The sequence below is a fragment of the Cervus elaphus genome, chromosome 20, assembly GCF_910594005.1.
Source record: "Cervus elaphus chromosome 20, mCerEla1.1, whole genome shotgun sequence".
Lineage (NCBI taxonomy): Eukaryota > Metazoa > Chordata > Mammalia > Artiodactyla > Cervidae > Cervus > Cervus elaphus.
The window spans coordinates 127,848,450-127,862,872 of NC_057834.1; the positions used below are offsets into that span (position 1 = coordinate 127,848,450).

The 14,423-nt window shown below is 43.1% G+C and overlaps 1 long non-coding RNA gene across 1 annotated transcript; it reads left to right on the forward strand.

The window, feature by feature from the left end:
• Window positions 1–665: 665 nt before the first annotated feature.
• Window positions 666–9,365, forward strand: LOC122677647. Its single transcript, XR_006335873.1, has 2 exons — window positions 666–772; window positions 9,308–9,365. It is a non-coding gene; the product is annotated as an uncharacterized LOC122677647 (long non-coding RNA).
• Window positions 9,366–14,423: the final 5,058 nt, after the last annotated feature.

The following is a 14,423-nucleotide window of genomic DNA, read 5'->3' on the forward strand; positions in this document are numbered from 1 at the left end:
GTTCCTTTTGTGAAAGATCTGGGACTTTAGCTAACTAGTCCCTCACCTAGACTAAATCATCCCAAACAGAAAGCAACAACTGCCCTATCACTGAGGTTGTGCATAGCTGGGGGAGTTTGGGGAGAAGAATTTAGCTAATGTGTTTGAACAAATATTTATCGAGTTCCTAACATGTCAGGTATTATTTTAGACACTAGACATACAAATATATTCAACAGACTGCTGAACATTACTCCTTTGGTGTTGCTCAGCATTCAGTTCAGTTCAGTTGCTCATTCGTGTCTGACTCTTTGTGACCCCATGAATCGCAGCACGCCAGGCCTCCCTGTCCATCACCAACTCCTGGAGTCATGTCCAAACCCATGTCCATTGAGTCGGTGATGCCATCCAACCATCTCATCCTCTGTCGCCCCCTTCTCCTCCTGCCCTCAATCGTTCCCAGCATCAGGGTCTTTTCCAATGAGTCAGGTGGCCAAAGTATTGGAGTTTCAGCTTCAACATCAGTCCTTCCAATGAAAACCCACGACTGATCTCCTTTAGGATGGACTGGTTGGATCTCCTTGCAGTCCAAGGGACTCTCAAGAGTATTCTCCAACACCACAGTCCAAAAGCATCAATCCTTCCGTGCTCAGCTTTCTTTATAGTCCAACTCTCACATCCATACATGACTACTGGAAAAATCATAGCCTTGACTATATGGACCTTTGTTGACAAAGTAATGTCTCTGCTTTTCAGTATGCTGTCTAGGTTGGTCATACTTTCCTTTCAAGGAGTAAGCGTCTTTTAATTTCATGGCTGCAGTCACCATCTGCAGTGATTTGGGAGCCCAAAAAAATAAAGTCTGACACTGTTTGCCCATCTATTTGCCATGAAGTGATGAGACCAGATGCCATGATCTCAGCTTTCTGAACGTTGAGCTTTAAGCCAACTTTTTCACTCTCCTCTTTCTCTTTCATCAAGAGGCTCTTTAGTTCTTCTTCACTTTCTACCATAAGGGTGGTGTCATCTGCGTATCTGAGGTTATTGATATTTCTCCTGGCAATCTTGATTCCAACTTGTGTTTCTTCCAGCCCAGTGTTTCTCATGATGTATTCTGCATAGAAGTTAAATAAGCAGGGTGACAATATACAGCCTTGACATACTCCTTTTCCTATTTGGAACCAGTCTGTTGCTCCATGTCCCGTTCTAACTGTTGCTTCCCGACCTGCATACAGGTTTCTCAAGAGGCAGGTCAGGTGGTCTGGTATTCCCATCTCCTTCAGAATTTTCCACAGTTTATTGTGATCCACACAGTCAAATGTTTTGTTGCTCAGCATATCTAAATCTAAATTCAGTATCTCATCAAACCAGAAACCTGGTAATCATTAGATTCTCTACTGCTCACCTGCCCAAGCACGCACTGACTGCCCCTGAATACATATACGGTCCCACTATTTGAATCACTTGGAGCCTCCCAGCTGACTGATGGCAAGAAATTTAGTCTTTAAAGAGTTATCTTCCACTCTACTTCCTTGTTATCTCCCCTACCAAGTATTTCTGGGAATCTTAAGGGCTGCCACCACATTCCATAAATCAGTTCTGACTCCTGCATATTGCAGTGATAATCAGCTACACACCACAGTCTTGGGACGCAAGAGTTTTGCAGGAATGATCTTCTGAGTGGCTGGAACAGAATTGGAGCTCAGAGTCTTGGCTTTGCTGAAGAGAGCAGTCTTTGTGTTAAGCTAAACTAGAAAGGTCACAGAGTTCTTGAGCATCACATCACTTCACTATTCAATTATAGCCCTTTCCTCCCAGAAGATAGCTGTTAGAAAGATATCCAAGCTGGGCTTGTCCTAGAGCCACTACCCAGCCTCAGAGAGAACAATGAATACACAGACAAACATGTATGCATGCACTGAGGGTAAGCACTGAACAGATTGATCTGAAATTGATCAGTGGAACTCTTGACTTACTGATTCTGTTCCCTAAATATCCATTTACTCCTCTCTCCATCTCTACCACCACCATCATATGAGTCCAGAGCACCACCATCTCTTGTTTGGACTTGTGGAATTGCCTCCAAACTAGATGACCTAGTCCACTCTGGCTCTTCCAATCTGTTCTCCATCAACCACCAGAGTCTCCTCACTTTAAAATCAAATCTGATCGTGCACTACATTTGCATGAAATGCTTCAGGGGATTTCATTGCACTTAGGACAAAATTTAAAATCCTATTGTCTTACTCCAATAAAAATTTTTTTAAAGAAATTATTTTCAAAGACTTTAAAGCCCTTTGGAAATATCTATTAATATATAACTGATATGCAATTGAAAATTATTATTCAACAAAGGTAACTGAAGAACTCACTCTGTTGAATTTGAAATAAAATCACATTGAAAAATTAAATAAAATAAAACCCCATTGTCTTATTTTGTTCCCCCTAAAACAGACCCTGAGACATGGGCTTGGGTGCAGGAGATAATCTCAAGGAACAAAAGTAAAGTAGGGTATGGGGGAAATTCACAAGAAATAGAAAAGTTCTAGACTTATTTCCTGTTGCCCTCATTAGGTAGCAGCAACCTAGCTCCTTTCTTTGTATGCTGGTCTACTAGCATGAAGAACCCAAAATGACTAGCTGTAAATCTTTGTTTTAGGTTCAGTGGAATCCTTACTGTTTCCTCTTTTGGACCAGAAGGCCTCTAGTCCCACAGAGCCTTTAGATTCTAGACAGGAACCACAGGTTTCCTCAAGTTGGTCCCTGAAAGAGGTGGTGACAGGGCCCAATCCCACTCTTACCCCTTGGTTCCCAAGGTCATGTCTTCTAGCTTTTGCAAGACATCACTTAATGGCCATTCGTGTAATATATATACAGTATCCTGGAAAACAGAATCTTAACCTTGCAGGGTGCTATATTTCAAGCTGCCACATTGCTGAGTTTTTGAGGGGCTAGTACAGCATTCTATCAGCCAGCATCTTCCAGGTGATATGATATACAATAGGACCAATGAATCCCAATGTCAAGTATCCATTGTCATACCTCTTTTGCTATACAGTGGGTCCCCTGGTCTGAGATGAGGTTATATGGAATCCCATGTCAGTAAATCAAGTACTCTGTAAGCCTTTGGACAGTGACACTGGAATAGGAACTACAGGCAGGGACGACAAACTCATATCCAGAGTATTTGTCATTCTCAGTAAGGACAATTTGCTGCCCCTTGCATGGGGGAAATTATCATCAAGTGGTGAGTCATTCACTGCAAGGACCAGTATCATACTGAGGGTTCTGAGGGTGCTGTTTTCTTCTGCTGACAGGTCATTACATTTAGCAGCTGCATTAGCTATATCAACCTTGGTGAGAGGTAGTCTACGTGGTTATACCTATGCATAGCACCCATCCCTGCTACATGCTACTCTGTACATGGCCCCTTTGTACATGTGTGGGATGGCTGAGGACAGAGGTTGGATGTCAAAAACATCCAATATTTGGAAGGGTTTTGTTTTTTTCAAATAGTAAATTAAAGTTTCTTTCATTAACAGAGACCTTAGGGCAAAAGGGTTGTATTTGGGAACTAGCATACCGATGAGAAGCACTGATGACAAGCCTGCTATAAATACGCTAATGTGCTCTAAGTAGAGTGAGCATGGGATCCTGAGAGTGGCCATCTAGGTAGAAGCCTCTCTCTGCTCCCTCCTGGGTTTACAGCAATTCAACCTGCCTGCTGGTAGTAACTGCCTCCACACCACATTGACCAGAGCTATGAGCTCATCCTGCCAAAAACATTACAAGGAAGTATCAGTCGCTTTAGGAGTCTTTTGTCCCCTAGTTGTTTAATGCCTTTTATACAACAGGTGCTCTTTGGTGAGCATCCATGTGAGACGCAAAATTCTGAAAACATGGAGCCCATTCCCATAAGGCCATCTACATCCCTTATTCCCAGACTTCTCATCTCTAGTCATTCAACCTTGCTTCTTCCAGACCCTCAGTCAATTATCCAAGTAATTCATCACTACCCCATAGCCTTGAATATGCTCACTTCAGACCACATCACTGTCCATAAAAAGTTGACAACCCAACTGGACAGCTTGAAGCTCTACCAAGTAAAAGATTTTCTCTCAACTCTGTCCTTTAGGACCACCAACAAATTCAGCTGGTCCATCTGGGAAACAACTCAGGATTTTTCCATCTTCATGAGTTTGTCACGGGATCTCTTCACAAGGTGGCAGATATAGGCCAAGGGGAAGGTGTTGGCTCAGCAAAGACAGATGACATGGGAGGATAATGCACCTGTGTACTTACTGGTGCACCCTTGACCTGTTCAAGTCTGGCTCAGATGTACCATTTCCACCGTACATTGGATTACTGACACAGCTACCCATCTTTATGACTCAGTTCTTATAATATCTAGCTCATGATGGGCAGCTCTGCCCATAGGGTCCCTTGATCATCCATGGTCAGGTTCTCCATCTCTCCTAAGGCCCAGCAACATTCCAAGATCTGGTTTTCAAGCACAGAGTAGTTTCTGCTATAGAAGACATGGCCTTCCTCCATAATTCTCCTAATAGGGCTTGCCAGACTCTCTACCATGAATCCCTCCAACCACATTGTAATTATCAGGTTACATGGCCCAAACAGTAGGGAAGATTACACTGTAGCTCAGACTTGAACCCTCTTCTGATCTAGGACCCATTCAAAACTGGCAACCTTCTGAGCCCCTCAATAGATGGGTTAGAACATTATTTTCAAGTGTGGTAGACCTTTCCTCAAAATTCCAAAGAGGCCCACTGAGCACTGTACCTCTTTCTCAGTGGTGGGAGATTCAAGGAGCAACACCTCTAAAATCTTCACCAATGTGTCTTTGCAGGGCTTACCTCCCATCTCCTGACATTCTTCTCTCTTACTAAGGTGCCCAGAGTACTTGCCCCTCCTATTAATTGGGTTTGATGAGAATGATGCCACCAGTGCAGGGGATGAGCATGACGTTTTTGAAACGTCAAGAAAATCAAGGTCCTTTTAGCTGATATTGTGACAGAAAGTGAGAAAATTAACATAGCCTTGAGGCAAGACAATGAATATATATTTTTCTGTCCTTCCCATGTGAATACAAACTGCTTCTAATCCTTTTTTCTGATGTGAATTGAAAAGATCAAATGCCACGTCATAAATGCTGGAGGCTACGTTGATTTGTTCTAGGAAAGATAGCATTTCTAGCACAGAAGCTACAACTGGGGCCCCCACTGCCACCAGCCACGACTAGTCTGGGCTTTTCAGGGGCCACATCAATGAACTGAATGGGAATCTGATGGGGAAAATCAACCTTGAATCTTTACATCTTTGATAGCAGCACTGATTTCGATAATGCCACCAAAGATTTGGTGTTGTTTAAATTTTAGCATCTTGGCCAAGGAGTTGGAGGGTACTTTTTTTTTAATTTATTTTTAATTGAAGGATAATTGCTTTACAATACTGATTTCACTTCTTCCATACATCAACATGATTTAGCCATAGGTGTCCATATGTCCCCTCCCTCGTGAATCTCCCTCTCATCGCCCACTCTTTCTCACCCTCTCTAGGTTGTTACAGAGCACCAGTTTCAGTTCCCTGAGTCATATAGTAACTTTCATTGCTATCTGTTTTACATATGGCAGTGTATACGCTTCACGGAATAAGTATATGTATATATATAATAAGGAGAGTATAAGCTACTCTCTCTGTTTGTCTCACCCTCTCCTTCCCCACCCTCCATCATGGAAAGCACTTTTAAAGGCTTCCACGTGGACTTCTGTTCATAATGTTCTGAAATTATACACTATAATATAAATTTATGTTACATTAAATTTACATTCAGAAACCAGGAAAATGAACAAAGAGCAACTTCGTATTGCCCTAACTCTAATAGGAAAGGCAGAGGAACCAGAGGTCAATTGCCAACATCCACTGGATCATAGAAAAAGCAAGAGAATTCCAGAAAAACATCGACTTCTGCTTCATTGACTATGCTAAAGCGTTCGACTGTGTGGAGCACAACAAACTGTGGAAAATTCTTCAAGAGATGGGAATACCAGACCACCTGACCTGCCTCCTGAGAAACCTGTATGCAGGTCAGGAAGCAACAGTTAGAACCAGACATGGAACAACAGACTGGTTCCAAATTGGGAAAGGAGTATGTCAAGGCTGTATGTTGTCAGCCTGCTTATTTAACTTATATGCAGAGTACATCATGTGACATGCCAGGCTGGATGAAGCACAAGCTGAAATCAAGATTGCCAGGAGAAATATCAATGACCTCAGATATACAGGCGACACCACCCTTATGGCAGAAAGTAAAGAGGAACAAAAGAGCCTCTTGATGAAAGTGAAAGAGGAGAGTGAAAAACCTGGCTTAAAACTCAGTATTCAAAAAACTAAGATCATGGCAGCCAGTTCCATCACTTCATGGCAAATAGATGGGGAAAAAGTGGAAACAGTGAGGGACTTTATTTTCTTGGGTTCCAAAATCACTGCAGACTGTGACTGAAGCCATGAAATTAAAAGACACTTGCTTCTCAGAAAAAAAGCTATGACCAACATAGACAGCGTATCAGAAAGCAGAGACATTACTTTGCCAACAAAGGTCCATCTAGTCAAAGCTATGGTTTTTTCAGTAGGCATGTATGGATGTGAGAGTTGGACCATAAAAAAGGCTGAGTACCAAACAACTGATGCTTTAGAACTGTGGTGTTGGAGAAGACTCTTGAGAGTCCCTTGGACTGCAAGGAGATCAAACCAGTCAATCCTAAGGGAGATCAATCCTGAATATTCATTGGAAGGACTGATGCTGAAGCTGAAGCTCCAATACTTTGGCCACCTGATGCAAAGAGCCAACTTATTAGAAAAGACCCTGATGCTGAGAAAGACTGAAAGCAGGAAGAGAATGGGATGACGTAGGATGAGATGGTTGGATGGCATCACTGACTCAATGGACATGAGTCTGAGCAACCTCTGGGAAATGGTAAAAGACAGGGAAACCTGGAGTGCTGCAGTTCATGGGGTCACAAATAGTCCGACAAGACTGAGCAACTGAACAACAACAACAAACTCTAATATGGGCTTCCCAGGTAGCTCAGTGGTAAAGAATCTGCCTGCAACGCAGGAGATGCAAGTTTGATCCCTGGGTCAAGAAGATCCCCTGGAGAAGGAAATGGCAATCCACTCCAGTATTCTTGCCTGGGAAATCCCATGGACAGAGGAGCCTAACGGGCTACAGTCCATGGGGTCACAAAAAAAGAGGCGGATATGACTTAGTGAAAAAACAACAACAACAAAACTCTAATATGGTTGCCATTGCAGCCTTTGGGTTCTCAACTCAGACTTTAAGTTAAGTGGCCCTCAAAAGAGCTTATGTTTTTCCTTTCTCCCAATGCTATTCTGATAAGTAGCTGTAGGCCTCTTTAGACGAAGAGTGGAAAAATGTTTATTGTATACACTCGAAGTGATGTTGCAGGGAGTTTTCTCAAGGGTCATTGACCTCTCCCTCCATCAGTGAATTCTGAACAATGACTCAGATCTGAAAAATGGGAAAAGATTCATGAGTTTCTATTGGAAAGGCTTCCATAAGCCTTTTGTTCACCTGCTCTTGATCTTTTTTTTTCTTTTGGTTACATAAGTCAAGTGATACACTTGTTGGCTGCCCATATATTAATGTCTAGCCTGTGGGAACATGGTCTATTAGCTGTCAGCACAGACCCTTTAGGGTCAAAGCCCCTAGCAACTTTGCTACTTGTGATAAACAAATCCACCTTTCCTCTGTCAGTTATCTGCTGGTATGTGGCTTCTGCTATTCCAAAATACTATCATCCCCATTGTCATCAAGGAGCCCAGTTGCATGGCAGTGTGTCTTACCATTAACCTTCACCTTTAGAAGATAACCACCACTGAGATCCTCACTAATGCTATATACTCCTCACTAGCTCATTCCTTCTTACTTTAGTGTAGGGAGTATTCTCTGGATAGAGTATCCCTCATAACTCAGTCAGAAAAAAATCTGCCTGCAATGCAGGAGACCCAGGTTCGAGCCCTGGGTTGGAAAGATCCCCTGGAGAAGGAAATGGCAATCCACTCCAGCATTCTTGCCTGGGAAATCCCATTGACAGAGGAGCCTGCTGGGCTACAGTCCATGGGGTCGCAAGAGTCAGACACAACTGAGCAACAAAACCATCAACCATCCATTCTCTGGATCTTTCCATAGGACAGACAGCTGACCATATAGTCTTGTGCCACATCCCTAAACCCTCTGACCATTTTCTCAGTGTGCTTCCAAGGCAATTACACTATCTCCACCCTGTTTACTACAGCCCACTATAGTATCAAGGTTTATGGAGATATCCCTTCACTATATTACATCTGGTTCAAAATGTCCTTGCCAGATATTAAATTCTTTTGTTTGCTCATCAACATTTCAAAAACTTTCACTGGTGTTTACCTTTCTCCAAAAAAATAAATAAATAATAAGATTTTTGAATCAAAGGAAAAGGAAGAGATGGAAGAAGAAAAAATGAAAAAAGAACAAAGAGGAGGAGAAAGAAGAAGATCATTTGTAAAAGACGCTACTGTGCTACCTGTAGCCTACAAATAATCTACCTGGGAGACTTCAGAAGATATTTCTGGTTTGTCAGATTCAAGGCCAAGAAGGTATAGACTATCTAAGAAAGTATTCCGTATCTCGAGTCTGGAAGATGAATTCTACACCTGACTTGGGCACTCACTGGTCCTTAGTTTTGTCTAACTACTGGGTTGGAATTTTTGCATCTTGTTGTTGTTCAGTCACTAAGTCAGGTCAGACTCTTTGCGACCCGATGAACTGCAGCACGTCAGGCTTCCCTGTCCTTTACTGTCTCCTGGAGTTGACTCAAACTCACGTCCATTGAGTCGATAATGCTGTTCAACCATCTCATTCTCTGTCACCTCTTTCTCTTCCTGCCCTCAGTCTTTCCCAGCATCAGGGTTTTTTCCCAAGGAGTCAGTTCTTCAAATCAGGTGGCCAAAGTACTGGAGCTTCAGCTTCAGCATCAATCCTTCCAATGAATATTCAGGGTTGATTTCAGGGTTGATTTAGGATAAACTGGTTTGATCTCCTTGCTCTCCAAGGGACTCTCCAGAGTCTTCTACAACACCACAGCTCAAAAGCATCAGTTTTTCAGCACTCAACCTTCTTTATGGTCCAACTCTCACATCGATACATGACTACTGGAAAAACCATAGCTTTGACTAGATGGATCTTTATCAACAAAATGATATCTCTGCTTTTTAATGTTGTCTATGTTGGTTATAGCTTTTTATCCAAGAGGCAAGTATCTTTTAATTTCATGGCTGCATTCACAGTCTGCAGTGATTTTGGAGCCCAAGAAAATAAAGCTTCCCACTATTTCCATTTTTTCCCCATCTATTTGCCATGAAGTGATGGAACTGGATGCCATGATCTTCATTTTTTGAATGTTGAGCTTTTAAGCCAGCTTTTTCACTCTCCTCTTTGAGCCTCATCAAGAGGACTCTTTATTTCCTCTTTGCTTTCTGCCATTAGAGCAGTATCATCTGCATATCTGAGGTTGCAAATATTTATCCTGGCAATCTTGATTCCAGCTTGTGATTTATCCAGCATCTTGAGGTAACTTCTATTTACCAGGTCACATAAGCCAGAAGTAAGAACGAGAGTAAACAATAGCCCAAAAGAGCAAGAGATGGATGTGCCATCAATGGTGTCAATGCCACCATCAGTATTGCTATCACTACACCACCATCGGCACCATTCAGTCATTCATGCAGCAAACATCTATTGCCTGGGCTGGGATATAAGAGTAACAAGGAAGTCATAGCCTCTGCTCTCCTAGAGCTTACATTCTAGTGGAAAAAATAAGCTAGTATCACACAGTCAAATAAATTGGTGTATAAGGATAAACTGACATAGATATTCTGAAATAAAGCAAATCATTCTATGAGAGCCAATAAAGAATGAGTTGGCTTAAATGTTTCTCTGAAAAATGCAAATCAAAACCACAACAATGTACCATGTCCCATTGGTCAGAATGACTATCATCAAAAAGTCTACAAATAACAAATGCTGGAGAGGATATGGAGGAAAAGGAACCCTCCCTCTTGGTGGGAGTGTAAATTGATGCAATCACTATGGAGAGCAGTATGGGGGTTCCTTACAAAACTAAAAATAGAGTTTCCATATGATCCAGCAATCCCACTCCTGGGCGTATATCTAGACAAACTGTAATTTGAAAAGATACAAAAGTGGAAGTCGTTCAGTCGTGTCCAACTCTCTGTGACTCCATGGACTATACAGTCCCTGGAATTCTCCAGGCCAGAACACTGGAGTGGGTAGCCTTTCCTTTCTCCAGGTGATCTTCCTGACCCAGGGATCAAACCCAAGCCTTCCACATTGCAGGCAGATTCTTTAGCAGCTGAGCCACAAGGGAAGCCTGAAAAGATACATGCACCCCTATATTCATAGTAGCATGATGTATAATAGCCAAGACATGGAACCAACCTAAATGTCCATCAACAGATGAATAGAAAAAGAAGATATGGTATATATATATATATATATATATACACAATGGACTATTACTCAGCCATTAAAAAGGATGAAATAATGCCATTTGCAGCTACATAGATGAATCTAGAGATGATCATATTAAGTCAAGTAAATCAGAAAGAGAAAAACAAATACCATATGTTATCACTTGTATGCTGAGACTAAAATATGATAGAAACAAACAGACATAGAGAACAGACTTGTAGTAGCCAGAGGGTTGGGAGAGCTGGATTGGGTGTTTGAGATTAGCAGATGCAAACTAGTATATTTAGGATGGATAAACAACAGGGTCCTACTGCGTAGTACAGGGAACTATATACAATATCCTGTGATAAACCGTAATGAAAAAGAATACATGTATGTGTAAGTGAATCGCTTTGCTATACACCAGAAACTAACACAACATTCTAAATCAACTATACTTCAATTTTAAAATGCTTCTCTGAGGACACAACACTTGAGCTGACATCTGAAACATGAGTGGGAGTTAACCAGGCAAAAAAGAGAGGGTGGAAGAAGAACATTCCAAGCAGATGGTAGAGCAGGTGCCAAGGCTCTGCGATGGGGGGAGGGGGACATGAAAGTGTCAGTGGAAGTGAAAGGCTAGTGTGGAAGGATCACAGAGGCCAAGGGAGAGGATGTCATGAAATAAGGCTAAGGCTGGAGAAGTAGGCAAGGGCCAGGTCCTGTGGACCTAAAGACCTCGTTAAAGATTTTGGTAAAACATGGGAAGTCAGTGAAAGAGGAATTGGGTGTTTGGAAAAGATCACTTTGGCTGTGCTGTAGATCGTGGACTGGAAGCAGCAAGAGAAGCAAAAATACAAGTGAGGAGCCCTTCCCAGTAAGCCAGGCATGAGCCGATGGAGGCTTACACTGTGGGTGTAAAATCAACAGGACTTGGGTGATGGGTGGATAATGGGCTAAGAGCAGCTGCTGCTGACATCTTGTGCTCTCAGCATCTCATGAAATTTGCAAGGTTCTTTTGGTTTTGAACAATGGAATCTCATTTTACATAGGGGTTAGATTTTGAAGTCTGTGCATAAGATAAGAATTGCATAGAGTCAAAAGTCACTTTGAAAAACTCTTAAGCCATTCACAAAGTCCAGTGTCTATGGGTTTGTTTACAGAACCACCAACAGGAATTTTTAGGCATCCCAAAGTTAGAGAGCCATTGAACTAGAATAAAGACAGACAATAAAGAACAGCCCATATGCAAATGTACGGGCATTCAAATCACTCTGCCTTTAAAACAACTATGCAAAGCCTTAGCAGCAAATGAAGGGATGGGATAGCGGTGGAGGGAGAGGGGAAATCTATGTATGGAGAAGGGAAAGGGATAGGAATCTTTAAAATGCTCCCACTTTTCTGAACCATTCAGCATTAATATGAAGCCTTTATAACTCTGACACATACTGATGAATTCCTTTCTTATATTAGCTGGCCTGTGTATAGGATTCCCACTCCAGCATCTATTCCAACGTCTGTTCCTCGTTCCCTGAAGGTGAGTTCTTTCCCAAGAGCCCTGCCCCCATTCCACACCAGATCTACCCAAAACGAGGTATAATAGATATAAGATGAGATGAGCTAGCTTGGGTCAAGCAGATCCCTTGTGTCAGTCAGGATACTGTGATAAACAGTCCCTTCGTGGTAGCAGTTGCACACAGCAAAGCTGACTTCTTACTTGTGCCACTTGCACATCACGGGTTGATTGGGGCTCCGCTCCGTGGCTCCTCACCCAACTGAATGAAGCAGACATCAGTTCCAACACTGCCAGTCACCAGAGCAGAAGGAAAGAACCCCGGAGAGGGCCCCACGCAGCAATTAAATGCCCAGACATGACATGAGTCACTTTCACTCACAACTCATTGGCCAAAATTAATCACCAGGCTGCACCCAACCACAAGAGGGCCAAGAAGTGCAATCCTTCCATGTGTTCAGCAGGTGCGTAGCCAGAAATATTTGACAAACAACGCTAATGACTTCCACATGCTCTAAATGTACAATGACAAGAAAGAGGAGAGATGAGCATTAATTATTAAGTCTGTGTTTGGATCCTGGGCCCTGTGCAACCATGTGGATGAATAAAATGTGCCCCACTCATGCCCCAGGGGGTGAGTCTCTGCCCAGAAATAGACGCTCAGACACATTTGGATCTGTTATCTTGGAAATTAAAGAGATATTCCAATAGAGGCAGCTGACAGCCTAAGGCTTGGCTCTTACCTCTCTACCCCTTCCCCAGGCTCTCCAGGGACCTAATACAGCCTGAGGCACTCTGTTACCAAAAATCTTTGACAGTTCCTGGAAGTGCCTAGGCTGGGAGTAGTGAATATACAGCTAAATCCCTGCCCTCAAGGAGCTCCCAGTATAATGACTGTTAATATGCTGTGGTTGATAGTTTCCAAACATGGTCATCAACTACTCCCTTTCAAACCTAGACACAAATAATGCTCTTCCCCAACATTAGGTGAAACCTATTTCCCTTCACCTTGAATCCGGCTGGCTAGTGACTTGTTTTGACCAATAGAATGCAGCAGACATGTGGTCCTAAACCTTCTAAGTCCAAGTCTTACGAGGAATGGTCGCTTCAGTTCTTCCTGCTTGAAGTCCAGCTGCCATATTGTAAGGAAGCTAAAGTTAGACTACTAAATGATTAGCGGCCAGAAGGAGAGAGGCCCTAGAGAGTGAGTGGTCATCTTGGACAGTCCAGTCACAGCGGGGCTCCCAGCTGAGTGCAGCCACACAAGTGACCTAAACTTCACCAGATGGAGCAGAACTCTCCCATCCAGGCCAGTCACGAGGAGAAAAGTCAATCGTTATTTGTAGCCACTAAGTTTGGGGTCGGTTTGTTATACACCAATAGGTAGGTGAAAAACACAATATCAGATGTTTGTGCACGGTTCTAAAGGAGCCTAGAGGAAAAGAATCTGAGAATACCTTTAGAGGTGTTTTAGACTGAGTTCTCTGGGAACAGACATTGAAACAGAGTTGCATGAGGTTAAAGGAGGAACAGAGAAATGCTCTGGCAAGATAAACCCATATAAAGTACAAAAGCTAGCAACCGGCCAGCAATGTGGTTGCATCTTTGTACCCTCTCCTCAGCCAGCGTTGGCCAGGGGCTGGCCCTGGCAGGGGCCATAACCTTAGGCAAGGGGGCCCTCTTGCTGAGAAGAGTAGCTAAGAAGAGTTCCCACGGAAGGAAGCAACTGTAAGTCCTCAGAGCAAGTGTTCTCAGAAGTTTCGGACAGAGGTGCCAACACTGAAGAGGGGAGCTGGGAGGAGAAAACTGTATCTTCCAAAAGAGGTGATCCAATGGCACTTGTGTGAGGGTAGGGAAGTGTCTGGCAATGTGAGGAAAGAAAGTTTCCAAGCAAAGGAAACAGCAAAGCCAAAGGTTCAGAGATGGGAACATGCATGGCAGCTACAAAAGGAAGACTACATAAAAGAGGAGGTAAGAGATGACACAACACGGAGACCAAAAATGTGGACTTCCTCCAGAGGCAATGAAGAGCTACTGAGGAGCTCTAAGCATGGCAGAGACAAGATGAGATGTGTTTTAGAAAGATTCCTCTGTTGGCAACATGGCAGGGGGCCCATCAGAGTAGAGACTGGAGGCGGAGGGCCTGCCAATGTTGCAGGAGAGAAATGAAGTTCAACACCCAGCTCCTGCTAGTGTAGCCTGGCCTAGTCTGAAATGACACCTTCCCTTAGCAGGTGAGTTCTGTTGGGTTCCAGAAGGGGATGGGGAGTAGAACTTGGGGATAAGGGGTGGGGTGTTGCATGACGCTTGACTTCTTGCAGGGTAGAAGCCTCTGCATCATCTTCAAGCATGGACAGCTGTAGCCTCATGTGGGAAGGCAAAGGA